Source organism: Cornus florida, unplaced genomic scaffold (genome assembly GCF_030987335.1).
Source record: "Cornus florida cultivar Cherokee Brave unplaced genomic scaffold, ASM3098733v1 CherokeeBrave_3.0.0_Hap2_Chr07, whole genome shotgun sequence".
In the NCBI taxonomy this organism is placed as follows: domain Eukaryota; kingdom Viridiplantae; phylum Streptophyta; class Magnoliopsida; order Cornales; family Cornaceae; genus Cornus; species Cornus florida.
In genome coordinates this window covers 32305483-32319497 of record NW_026775577.1, presented here as the reverse complement: position 1 = coordinate 32319497, position 14015 = coordinate 32305483, and the positions used below count along the sequence as shown (strand labels likewise).

Sequence of the window (14015 nt, the reverse complement as noted above, 5' to 3'; positions counted from 1 at the left end):
ATCTATTGCGAAGCCAGAAACCTAAGTTGGGCATATAGCTAGTACATTGAATGCTAGGGAAAAGGGGAAGATGCCTTTGAATCCACCACCCAAGCAACAATTTGTTGTGGAGACCAATTCCTCCTCGGAAGGTCACACAATTGAACATGTCAATGCGGTGACAACTTTGAGAAGTGGAAGGATTGTGGATAATCAAGCTGGTATTCAAAATGAAGAGAGTGAACCGGTGTAACACAAAGTTGACACCCGTCCCGTCTCATATCCTATTCCTCCTTCATTGCATGTGAAAAATTCTTTTATTGAGAATGATTTGAAAAATTCTTGTGTTGACAATGTTTTGAAAAAGGATTTTGACAAATTTTTTAAGCTAAATGCTCCATTTTCGGTGTGACGGCCCTGGTTTTAGGCCAATGCATCAGTGATGAACCGAAAGGATGATCCGATAACGGATCCGAAATATGAAAGATAAAAAAAAAAAAAAAAACACAAGTCTCTAAGAAGTCAAAGTGACCTTCCATGAGGTCGTGGAACTCAATGAGAACTGATGCGGAAGTAAAAGATTGAAAATATGACAAATAAGCCCCCAAGGGCAGAATAGTCATTTTACATGGAAATGACGTCCTTAGAATGTATATTATTTTTGAGACACATCCATGACTTCCTGTTAAGTCACGGAACTCAAAAGAAATTAGCGGAAGCGAAATTACAAGAAAACCGGACAAAAATAGCCCTAAGGACAAAATGGTCATTTAAAAAAAAATATAAATTCGGGTGCCACCGAGCACACCGCTGGGAAGGCAATGAAAAATTAATCAAGATGGCTCAAGAATCACATGATTCGAAATCCGGACGAAGGAGAAACAGCAAGACGAAGAAAAACGAGCACTTAAAAAAAGGGGTAAACTAGTAATTATCTAAGAAGATTTGGGTGCAACTGAGCACACCGTTGGATAGACAATGAAAAATTAGTCAAGTTCAAAAAATAGTTCACTTGATTTGGAGTCCGGATGAGGGAGAAAGATCAAAAACAAAAACGATGACGCGGCGGCCACCGGCGCCCATGAGTATGGCACAACTGGCAGCAAGGGTAATTTCGGATTTTTTCAGAACTGAGGCTTGAAACGGACCTTTAAACGAATTTTGCTGGAAAAACATGAAGAAGAAACCCCCCCCCCCCCCTCCCCAAAAATCAAGTTTTCTACCTGACTGCGCGGACGGAAACCAAAAAAATGCAATGTAAAATGCCTAGAATGCCCCCAAGAAAATCAGGTCAAGAAGTGCAAATCCTTTCCCAACTACTACCCAAGGAAAAGAAATGGGGCTTCGGAAGGTTTTTAAATTGCCTAAATTGAAAATACAACCTTAAAATACACCCACAAGACTCCCGGAAGTTTCGGATTGGTCGACACATTTTTCAAAAAAAAGTCATTTTTCAGCAAAAACCTGGCAACAAGGATTTTTCGGAAAGATGTGGATTTTTGAGGGCCAAGATGATATTTTCTGGAAAAACACAAAGAAGAAACCCCTCCCAAAATCAAATTTTCTATTCGGACACATGAGAAAAAAATGAAAAAACCTCGCTGTAAAATGCCCTTCCACGAAATCTGATCATGAGGGTCAAAAAGCTGCTAAATGCAAAATTTAATACTGAACTTTACGATGGATTTCCAATACCAAGACGACATTTTATGAAAAAACACAAAAAAGAAACCCCCCCCTAAAATCACATTTTCTAAGCGACCATGTTGAAAGAAGAAAATAAAACTAATGTAAAATGTCTAGAATGCCCTTAGATCAGATTATGCAACAAAGTTTCAAAATGAATCCATAGGAGGCTCATTTCACCAAAGAAGAAGGTTTGCCCGGAAACAACCATGCATGTAAACGTAACTTACCTATTAGGATGTGCTACAATGGTCCATAGCTTAAAAATACCACCGATGCAAAATTTGACCCCCCAACGGCCAAAAGGGCGAAAATGCACATGAAATGAAAAATTTGAAATTTAAAATTTACAAATGATTTCAAATTACCGTTTGGCCCTTGGCCATACTTCATGCATGATTAATGAGACCTAGTGGAGGTGTCGGGATACACTTTACACCACCCGATTTGAAAATGAACCCTTAAAGGCTCGGATTCTACTATTTTAGCCCAAATGCAATGTATGAGACTAAAATGCAAAAGTGAAAACAAAATGATGTTTGGCCCTTGATCACACCTCATACATATTAAATGAATGCTAGATAATGAATTTCATACATAAAGCACACTCCAGTACAAAATAACATACTAAAACGCATGCTTTTTCATATATTCTCATTAAAGGCAAAATACAACCATTATGAATAAACATGGACTTCAAATGAAATTCGGCCCTTGGCCTTATATCATATACATAAAATGAGAATCAAAAAGTGTGCTTAGGCATACATTACAAGTTTAGAATCAAATATACACATTTGACAAATAAGGCTACAAATGGCATTTCAAGCCAACCTTTACAAGAATGGAACCTTCAAGTCCACAAATCATCTAAGCATGATGAGAATCTCAACCTTGATTCCTGTACCTGAAATATGCCCCAGTAACTTTGGGGTGAGTAACATAAAGCTACTCGTAGGAAATGAGCATGCATCGACCTAACGTTTTACATGCTTGCATGATTTAAACATCGTGGTTCATTCTACCTAGCGTCTATGTCAAATGTGAGACTTAGGGAGCATCCTAAGCTACCTTAGAACATTTCTAGCATAAATCACATCATTCATACAATTCAAACCACATAGAAGCATGCTATGCAAGCAACATAATATAGATTCTCAAAGTCACCAACTTGAAATCTAAAACACAAAATAAACAACTATAGTGGGTCATGCCACCCAAATTCTATGTTCTAAATGAATCTATAGGATCATTCCTAAGTCACATTTGAACAATAAAACATAGATCATAATGTCTATGCAATTTCACCAACATAGAAGCATGCTATACAAAGCAACTAGATATAGATTCTCAAATTTATCAACTTGAAATCTAAAGTATGAAAACAACTAAATATAACAATTTACATAATTAGAATTTCTAATACATCGCGTTATGACATAGATTCTCATAGTTATCAACTTGAAATTCAAAAGTGCGAATATAACTAAATATTGCAATTTAGTATAATTAGAATTTCTAATACCACACATCAAGACATAGATTTTCTAAGTTATCAACTTGAAATCTAAAAGTGTGAAATCAAATAGTGAAAGACTTGGACATCATGTCTCGGACTGATCCAAGAACAAAATGGTTATTCCGGGCATTAACCCGCTGGGAAGACCACCCTAGTGCGCACAATCTCAATGGGGAGAACTCATACCTCCCGCACTAGAGCCAAACTCTAGTCATATCACAGTAACAATGTCCCAAGACTCCAAAATAAATAAGTTAACAACTTATATACGAAATATATATATTAGTACGAAACTACATTTCATGCACAAGTAGGTTGAAACCACACATTACATGCCCTAAATCCATAACTACTATAGGATGGCAATGTCGAATCTTTAGAGCGCGATTCGTTACGCGCTATAACAACATCACATGTCGAATCTTCAGTGTGCGATTCGTTACACGCTATAACAATATAATTCAATTTTGAAACATGATCGCATAAGTCCATTACAAGTCTAAAATCATGCTTCAAACATAATATCAAGGTTAAACGCATGATTTAATCAATAATACAATAGAAACGGAAATTAATTATATAACCTAATTAATTTCTCTAAGTTTCATATCTCAATCAAATTGATCGTCAATTTTGAGAGTGTGTGGATTCTAAGGCGAGGGCCAAGAGTTTTACATTTATAAAAGCCACTACTACCTTTCGCTAAAAATATAGCTAGGGTGAGTAGGGATCGTCCCAAGGGATTGTGAGGATCGAACAAGGTCGTGGAATTGCAATTAGGGTTAGTAGGTCGAGTGATCAAATAAATGGTTGGTTGGTTGATTAAATAACAACTAAATTAAACTAAGTGATAACAAAAGAATGCAATTAAGAGTAAGTAAGAGAGAGAGAGATCTTGGGGTTTAGAGATCACCACCAAGCAATGCATTTCTATATCATTGACAAGTGATTAATGAGGGCAAATGGTGTGTTGCAATATTGGTGTGTGTGTGTTTGGTTGATTCAACAAGTAAGGATGACTAGTTAAGCATGTATTGTCTAAACGTTATGTGAAATGCACAATATATCTAAGCAATGAAGCATATATTGTCTTAACAACATGTGAAAGGCACAATAGATCAAAACAAGTCATTAATTTTTTCATTAAGCTCACAATCTAAATACAACACAAGGATAGAGGCATATGCTACTTGCATTCAAAAGCTTGGATCATCAAACAACATGCATAGATTGTCCTCCCATTTAATACTACACTACAACTATACTACATCTACACTACTAGCATGAAAATAAACTAAGGGAGAGGCACAATCCATTAAGGAATAAGTATGAACCATCAAGAGAATCATAAGAGCATTCCTTTAAGCACTATGTTTTGACAATCTCCAAATCTATAGCATCAATACACATAGACATGCATCAATAAAACAAAATCTAGAGATTAGCACATGAACATCTATTCAAGCATACATAGACATATGGATAGAATGAAATGATCAATTGGAATCATTAAACGACATAAATCATTGAATAAACAAGATCTATATATATCAAAGTGTCAAAACATTAATTACAACAATAATCCCTCAATAATACACAAGATTAAGATAAAAAAAGTATGCTTGGGGCTATCTCTAGCCCCAAGAGGATGTCTAGCCACTCATGGTGATGTTGCTCCAACCCTCAAGGGCTAACTCCATGGTTGAAATCTGTTCCTTGTTGATGAAGAACTCCAATGGTGTCTCTAGCCTCTTCCTCCTTTAAACTTCCCCTCCAAGAGAATAAACTCTAAAATTGTGTTAGCTCCTTTTGTAAAAATCAATCCTTATCCTTATATAGGTAGGTCAAAATGACACCCAAAATGAGCTGGGGTCGTGCACACAATATTCTCTAATGATTGGATAAAGGACAACTTTTAATGAGATGGAAATTTAACTTTTTTGCATTGGAGGAAGTTCGATCGATCGAACCTTGGACTTGGATCGATCGAACTGGCCGAGATCCATCGAACTTAGGCTGGATCGATCTAACTGGCTGAGCTTTTTGGGAAAAGACAAATCCGAGATATTTTTGGGAGATATTTTTGGGAAAAGGACAAAAGTGGTTAGTGGGTGGTACAGCAGTGGATATGATCAATCATTTGAATAAGGACAAAAGTGTTCAATCGATCGAAGGGTGGTGTTGGATCGATCGAACTTTTGGACTTTATGCTTTTGGGCTAAGGCTTGGATTTATCTTAAAGTGCTGAGATCGATCATTGTTCGATCGATCGAACCTTGAATTTGGATCGATCAAACTTTGCTGCTTCCCACATTTGGCTTCATTTGCTTCCTTCTTTCTCCACTTTGCTCTTTTCTTTGTTTAATCCCATAATTACTTCAATTAAGCTCTTATTTGGTTGAGTTAGCTTATTTTCAGGATAACTGCCTGAAAATGGAAATAATATGAAATCAATATAAAATGGTAAAGTAAGATAGATAAAAGTACTAGAATGCCTAAGCTTAAGGGGTTTAAATACACACTTTTCAGCGCTCATCACACCCCCAAACTTAAATATTGCTAGTCCCTAGCAATGAACTAGAAAGTAAAGGAATGAAATGAACAACTATAAATTCTAGAAAATAATAAATGGATAATGCCACTTTCGTAGGGAACACGATTGCACTTAGCATATGCAACAAGCCTTTTAAACCCCTAGGTTACCCCTAGTGGACGAGTGAAGTCTCGTGAGGGTTTCCAGGAATGGTACCCACAAACATTAAGCTCATTCTTTCAAAAGAGGCCCCAATATTGCAAACAAGCATTGGGAGAAAACTACCTCAAGTATGCAATTTTTCAAACATTTCCAAGCAATCTCCCAAAATCTCAACATCAAGCAAACAAATATGGTCCACCACACATCAAGAAAATGATCATGCAAATCAAAACAACTCTAGAATTCTTTTGAGTGGACCGACATCAAATGTGTTGCTATCTAAGCCAACTAAAGAATTATTCACATCTTTACCTTAAACTAGCACACAAATCTAGTACCGATCATCAAGACAAAAAGTAGACCTTTTATTAAAACTTCATTGTTCTAGGCACGCTTATTCTTTTCACTCGATTTTTTTCTTTTTTCTTTTTTCCTTTTTTTTTTTTTTTTTTTTTTTTTAGGATTAAAGATGGAAGTATGGTGCAATGTGTTGATCTATTAAGCTTTCTAGCAATTCATGAGGTCGAGCGTTAGGTCAATGACTCCCAAACCAGACGGCTTTAGGGTATTAGGCATTCAAATACCCCTACGGACTTACAAGCTCAAATCAACTAGGCTATAAATCAAGACAACAACCATCTAACCATTTCCCACTTCTCACCTTTTGGGAGAAGTCCTCACTTTTTTTTTTTTTTATTTATTGTTTTTGCAACTTTTTCTTCTTTTTTTTTTTTTTTTTTTTTTGAATTCAATTATTAACCAAGAGTTTGGGCCCTCCACCTTTCGGCGCGAGAAGTTCAGTGCTTGATGAGGCTAGAATCCCGGCTACTTAGTGAAAAGGGGTTGTTATCCACCTTTATCAAGAATGAAAGCTTTTAATGCACTACTAGCTCAATTGGGATATAAACAATTCAATAATCAACAAAGCATGTACCCCACAAATGAATGCTAGTGTGCGCCTGTGCTAGTGTAGAATCCTAGAATGAATCTCAAAGCAATCACAAAATCAAGATGATGTGGACCATAAGTGTAAGCAAGATATCAATCTTTCGAAAAATTTACTCCTAAATAGCATTCATAAGGCATACAAGGAGTATTGGACTCTCAAGTCAAGCAATTTTTAAATTTTAAGCAATATAGTCCTCAAAAGATCAAAATCATAGCTAGCTATGGACTAATCATAGAAATATCCCTCAAATACACAAGTCATACTCAAAATTTTGAATTTAAAACTAACACTGCAAAGCACCATTCCCCCCAAACTTAAATGGCACAATGTCCTCAATGTGCAAGAGAACAAAGGAAAGAGTATACCAGTGCAACTAAGCAAAAATGATCGGGACTGAAGTATCCAAAGTGGGTGGCATGGCCCCCCCCAAACTTGGGATTAACTGTGGTCCTGAAAATTGGCACTTAGATAAACTTATTAGATAACAAAATGGGATAATCAGTGCACAGTGGACATGCAAGTGTAAATGGGATAAACAGATAAAGAAATGAGAGAGGTGTAAAGATGGTCCTGAAAATTGGGTAGCACTTTCTCACTGAAGTCACTGTGATGTACCTGATGGAGTCATACATACAGATATGAGACTATAATCATATGACATCCATAATAAAAACATATCTATATAAAGCAGATAAAGTACAAATACAACAAAAATATTAAAGCCGACAAACCGGTTGTAAAAATAATAATGTACAGTGATAAAAGTAAAGTATTAATAGGAGAGAGGGATCATGAGATAGAAGGGACTGGGAGCTCAGGAGGATGAGGTAGGATGGGCAGGTCGGGCTCTGCGGATATCTCTGGATAAATCTCAGAACATGGTCATGACATCCGTGCAGAAGGCAGCAAAATCAGCTCTGTGGGCTGTGAGATCAGCTCGGATGGCAATAACAGCATCCTTAAGCATCTGCAGATGTACTCCAAAGTCGGGGATCAGACCTGGAGTCTCAGGCATAGATGAATCAGAAAAAAGCTCCTGAGTTTGCTCCTGCTCATGAATGGGCAACCTGGCTGGAGAGTACTGCTCTGTATCATCTACAGGGTGTTCTGAGTTTATATCTATATGCTCAGTAGTTAGATCGACTAGTGCGTCGTCCACTGTGGGATGTGCTGCTGCTGCCTCTGCCTAGGCCTCCTCCTCCTCTAACTCTGCTACAGCCACTACCGCGTGGTCCTGCAATCTGGTAATAATGGATCGGTAGCTCTTATCCCAGTCCTTCTTCAGGAAGTGACAGGAACCTCTCTCGGGGTGCTCCCGAGGATGGATGGGGTAGCGCTGATCTATCAAAATCTGGGTGATAATGTGGTTGAAAGGAAGAGACTTAGCCCGTCCGGGCTTCTCCTTACTGATGTACTCGTCATATAGCTTCCTCATCATGCTCCAAATGAGCGTGAGAATGGACACCCAGTGCCCGGTGTAGATGGAGTAGAGCGCTGTCAGATAATCGCCCCTCCTCTGAATCTTGTGCCCGGCTATGTATATATTCCGATAGAGAACGGAATCGGTGAACCATAGGTCGTTGGGAAGGAATGTCCAGGTGGCGAAGGTCTCGCCATTGGCATGGTGACGTGTGAGAAAAATTGCCATGTCGGCATAGGAAGGCCTGTATAGCCTCGGATATGTGTCCTGAAGCTCTGGAGGACATCTGTGTGGACAGCGGCAAGAGCGGGCTAAAGAGTCCACTGTGATGGTGATCGGATGGCCATCGACAGAAGTGACCAGCTCGGCTGTGGTACGCGGGGATGGTCGGAGGTTCTGGTAGAACAACCGAACCAGCCGCGGGTAGACCGGCTCTGTGACGGGGGCAAGAATAGCGGTCAGGCCCCTCTGAATGATATCATGGTAGGCAGATCGGGTCAGCACCGATCTAGAGAAGAAAGCCGGGTTGATCACTGACTCATGGTCGATCATCATATAAGTATATCGAGGCGTGGGCCTATCACGGTCCAGATGAGCGCGTTGAGCAAGCTGAGCTGGCTGAGCTGGTATAGGTGAATGCTCAGCTCCAGTATGCGGTGGAGATGGTGATGGAGTGAATGCAGGATGAGCCGTAGAGGTAGATAGTATATGGTTATCCTCAGCCTCATGAGATGGTGACTGAGGTGGGGTAGCCTCTGCTGGCTCCTCTGTCTGTGGCCTAATATGTCAGGTGGGCCCGTGTTGCCTGTTGGCAACGGTTTTCCTCTTAACCATGGCCTGCAAAAAGAAAAAGAAAAACTTACAATGGGAGTTAGTGCCAGAATAAGAAATTTTAAGCACGATATAAAAACATGTATGTTAAGTAAAATAGACAAAACAAATATGACATGAATCTATGGAAGTGGCAGGATATGAAACATGCTAAACAATGTGAGTATGAAATGCATCCAATACGAAATATCACAGGCATTGGGTATATATGAGATAACATGAACATAAGATATGATGAATAAAGTGTGTGTGTGAGATCTGTGAAGTTCGATCGATCATAAAAAGAAGTGAGATCGATCACAAAAGTTGGATCGATCGAAAATAAGTGAGATCGATCTCACAACTTCGATCGATCGGATACATGAGTTCGATCAATCTCCCAAGATCGATCTGGGATACAAGTTCGATTGATCGAACTGTGCGACGATGAAAACTCAAAGGTCACAGATCTATGACTTTGGAAGCACGGGGCCCACACGAACGTGTTCGTCGGCCCTTCAACACAACAAATCATCCAATCCCATCACCCAATCATGGCCCATACTCCCAAATTGAATAAAATCATCGAAAATATATACACATTTATACACGTATATATATAGACACAAATGCTTCAAGCTTCAACAATGGCGGATTTTGTCATGTATATAGCATGTATTCAACATATAAAGCATGTATGCACAAGAGTGAAGCTTAAATTATGAGGGATATTCTCGGATCTTACCTCAAACGATGAGAGAAGTGGAGATGTGGAAGAGTGGAGATGAATCTGAGAAGGGAGAGAGAGATCGATGCTTAGATGCTCGCCGGAAAGTTCATCGGAGGTGGGAGTGGTGATGGCACAACGGCGACGATGAAGGAGGTTAGGGTTTGCAGAGAGGGTGAGATCGATCTAAGGTAGCGATCTAGAAAACCCTCGGTTCTATTTTTAAAAACATTCCCGACAGAGTTCGATCGATCGAACTTCAACTGAGATTGATCGAACTTTGATGAACTCTCTTCAAAGTATTTTTGGATTTTTTAAAATTTTTTGAAAATTGCAAAATTAAAATTAAAAATTGGAATTAAAATTAAAAATTGGAAAATGAAGCAAAATAAAATAAAATATTTTTGGCTTTTTTTTTTTTTTTAAATAAATTAAATAAACAATAATAATTAAAAATTAAAATATTTTTTGAATTTTTGAAAACTTTTTGAAAAAAATAACATAAAATGAAAATAAAATAAAATAAGAATGAAAATATTTTTGGATTTTTGAAAATTTGAAAAGTCAAAATAATGAAATGAAGAACTGAGATCGATCGAAACAAGAGTTCAATCGATCAGACAGAGAGCAAAAATATGCAGGTTTATGCAGGCTCAAAATTTTTCTAAGTGTTGAATCATGAGATCGATCGAACTTGGAAGTTGGATCGATCGAAGGTCTCTTGATCGATCTAAGAGTTAGTTCGAACGATGGGACAAAGAGGTGATTTGGATGCAGGTTTCTGCAGGTCGAAATTTTTTTTTAAGTGTTGGATGCAGAATGGAGTTCGATCGATTGAGCTCAGGTTTGAGATCGATCGAACTATACAGAATGCTCAATAATGACATGAAAGCTCATACAATTCTCACCAAAGTTCCTTTTAATGCATATGAGAACCAAAAACAAGTATATAGACTTCACAAGAAATGAAATGAAAGATAGAAATGAGGGAGGAATAGGGTTTTGACACCCTACGAAATGTCTTTGCTAGTATTTAACGTCTCTAGCAAGACATTGGGCTCTTTTAGCCCGGATTAAAGATCTTATAATGCATCCCCTCCTTGTTGGGGTGATAGATGCTTTGAACTCCACCCAACAAATGGGCCTTTGAAGAACTTGTTGGATTAAGCTCAAAAGAAACCTTTGGTCCCTTGTCTATGCAATCACAACCTTTGGGCTTCCATGCCCTTTCAAAGTAATAATTTGAAACAAAACTTTTAGAATGCAAGGTTAAAGATGATCCTTTGGAAGTTTTGGTCTTACACAAAAGCTCATGTGCTTGACATTGTAGATCATGGCATTCATCTACAACATTAACTTCTCCTTCATATTTGTCAAATGAATTGGGTCTGGGATTAAAGATATTCGACTTCACCTTCATGTGGCTAAATGAGATCTTCATTATCCCCGTCCTACAATTGATGTTGGCATTAGCGGTTGCCAAGAAAGGACAGTCAAGGATAACGGGAGTTTGGCTCTTAGGATTGGGGACCGGTTCTGTGTCGATGACAATGAAATCAACAGGAAAGAAGAATTTATCAATCGTTATCAAAACATCCTCAATTATACCCCTAGGCTTCTTACTGGATCGGTCGGCAAGTTGCAAAACTACCGATGTCGGTTTCAATTCACCTAGGTCGAATTTGACATAAACTAAGTATGGAAGAAGGTTAACACTTGCTCCTAAGTCAAGAAGCGCCCGATTAATGATATGATCACCAATAATGCATGATGTAGTGGGTGAACCGGGGTCCTTAAACTTTGGAAGAGTGTTATGTTGCAAAATTGAGCTTACTTGCTCGGTCAAAACCACTTTTCTTGGTGCTTGGCTCTTGTTCTTCCGCTTTTGGGTGCATAAGTCTTTCAAGAATTTGGCATAAGCCGGAATTTGCTTGATTGCATCCAATAGTGGAAGATTAACTTTCACTTGCCTAAACATTTCCATAATTTCATTGGTTTTTGCCTTTTGCTTGTCTTTTGAAATGGATCCTTTTAAGGCATCCGGAAATGGAACTTTTGGTTCAAACAATTTTTCAGAATTTTCTTTTGAACTCTTTTCAACACAAGAAGTTTTCAAATCATTTTTCAACAAAACCTTTTCAACATCATTTTTCAAAACTTCTTTTTCAAACACATCTTTCAAAACTTTCTCATTTACAAGGTCATGTATATGTAATGAAGGAGGAATGGGATGTGAAACGGGACGGGTAACAACTTGAGGTTGCACCGGTTCACTCTTTTCATTGGACATTCCAACTTGATTGTTCACAACCCTACCACTCCGCAAGGTAGTCACCGCATTAACATGTTCAATGGTGTGGCCTTCCGATGAGGAATGGGTTTCCACAACACATTGTTGCTTAGGTGGGGCATTAATAGACATCTTTCCATTCTCTCGTGCATTGAGAGTGCTTGCTATTTGCCCTACTTGGGTTTCTAACTTCGCAATAGATTGAGAGTGAGAATGAAGCAATTGAGTGTTAGCCTCTAAAGTGCCCAAAGCATTCAAAACTTTTTCTTCAAAGGCGGGACTTCTAGTATTACCTTGGGAATAAGATTGGTTGGGAAAATGAGAATAAGCAAATTGATTCCTTTGTGATTGATAAGGTCTATAACCTTGGGATCCTTGGTTTTGAAGTGGAGGTGAATGAACTTCCCTTGAAAACCGCCTTGGGAAGGGTTTGAGCTCTCTCCTTGGTTTTTCCAAGAGAAATTCGGATGATTCCTCCAACTTGGATTATAGTGAGTGCCATAAGGATTGTTCCCTTGGTTTACAAAAGCTGCATTGACTTGTTTATTAAGTTCATTTTGGACTTGTCCGTGAGGACAATGAGAAGTAGAATGAAGAATACTAGAACAAGTCATACATGTTTCATTTGAATGAGAATGGTTAGGGAAGGAAGATACTTGGTTAGCCGAGTTTTGGTTAATAAAAAATTGATCAAACCTTTGAGATAAAGACTTCATTTCGGCGGCTATTTCATCTAAATGGTCGACTTAATGTAAGCCAACACTCTTCTTACCTTGTGAATTTCTACCATTCTTGGATGATAGTGCTCTATGCAAAGAATTTTCACTCATGCTCTCATAAAGACGCCACACGTCATCCTTATGCCTATCAATGTATGTGCCACCCATGGAAGCATCAACCATACCCTTATAGTTGTCTAATAAGCTCTCAAAGAAATATTGAACTAATTGCCATTTGGGCATGTCATGATGTGGACACTTCCTAAGCAATTCATTGAAGCGTTCCCATGCCTCATGAAACGTTTCTCCATCCCCATGTGAAAATTCTCGAATTGAGGTTCTCATGGCATTGGTTTTAGAAACCGGATAGTATTTCTTCAAGAATTCTTGTTGCATTTCTGCCCAAGAAGTGATTGAAAAAGGCCTAAGATTGTTAAACCAATACTTTGCCTTTTCTTTTAAGGTGAATGGAAAAAGTTTGAGTCTTAAAACCTCTTCCGGCATGTCCGTATATTTTACGGTGGAGCATACTTCAAGAAACTCATCCAAATGCTTATAAGGTTTTTCACTTGGAAGTCCATGATAGTTAGGAAGCATTTGAATGGTTTGTGGCTTAATTTCATAATGATGAGCTCTAAATGGAGGCAATTGGATGCATGTAGGTGCATTATACTCATTAGGTACATAATGGTCTCTTAAAGCAAGAAGTGGATTAGCTACTTGAGGTGCAACATAAACACCTTGGTTTTGAATTCCTTGATTGATGATGGGAGGTTATGGAGCATACATTGGCTTTGGTATTCCATATGGAACTTGGCCTTGGCATTCCATATGGAACTTGACCTTGTTGTGGTGGTTGGTGAATGAATGGCCTAGGCATGCCTAATGGAACTTGTATGTTCTCATTGTGTACATTGGGATGAAGGATACCTTGTTGGTCTAAATGACCAAGGTCCTCAACATGATCATTATTATGGTCATCCATTGATAGATTGGCTCCATTTGAACTTCCTCTTCCTCTAGGATTTCTAATGATAGATTCAAGATGCAAATCAAGAGGGACAAGAGTTGGTCTCAATGAACGACGTCCATGCATGTACAATGCAAAACACAACAAGCACAAAGAATGACAAACACTATGCCTTCACAACAATGCAATTAGACTTCTTCCACAAACACTTAATTCATACTCCCATGCTTTAATAATAATGATGCAAGAAC

At 38.4% G+C, this 14015-nt stretch overlaps 1 pseudogene; it reads left to right on the top strand.

Annotated features, from left to right (window-relative positions):
• The first annotated feature begins 13035 nt into the window (after positions 1 to 13035).
• Positions 13036 to 13134, top strand: LOC132267844 (small nucleolar RNA R71; annotated as a pseudogene).
• Positions 13135 to 14015: the final 881 nt, after the last annotated feature.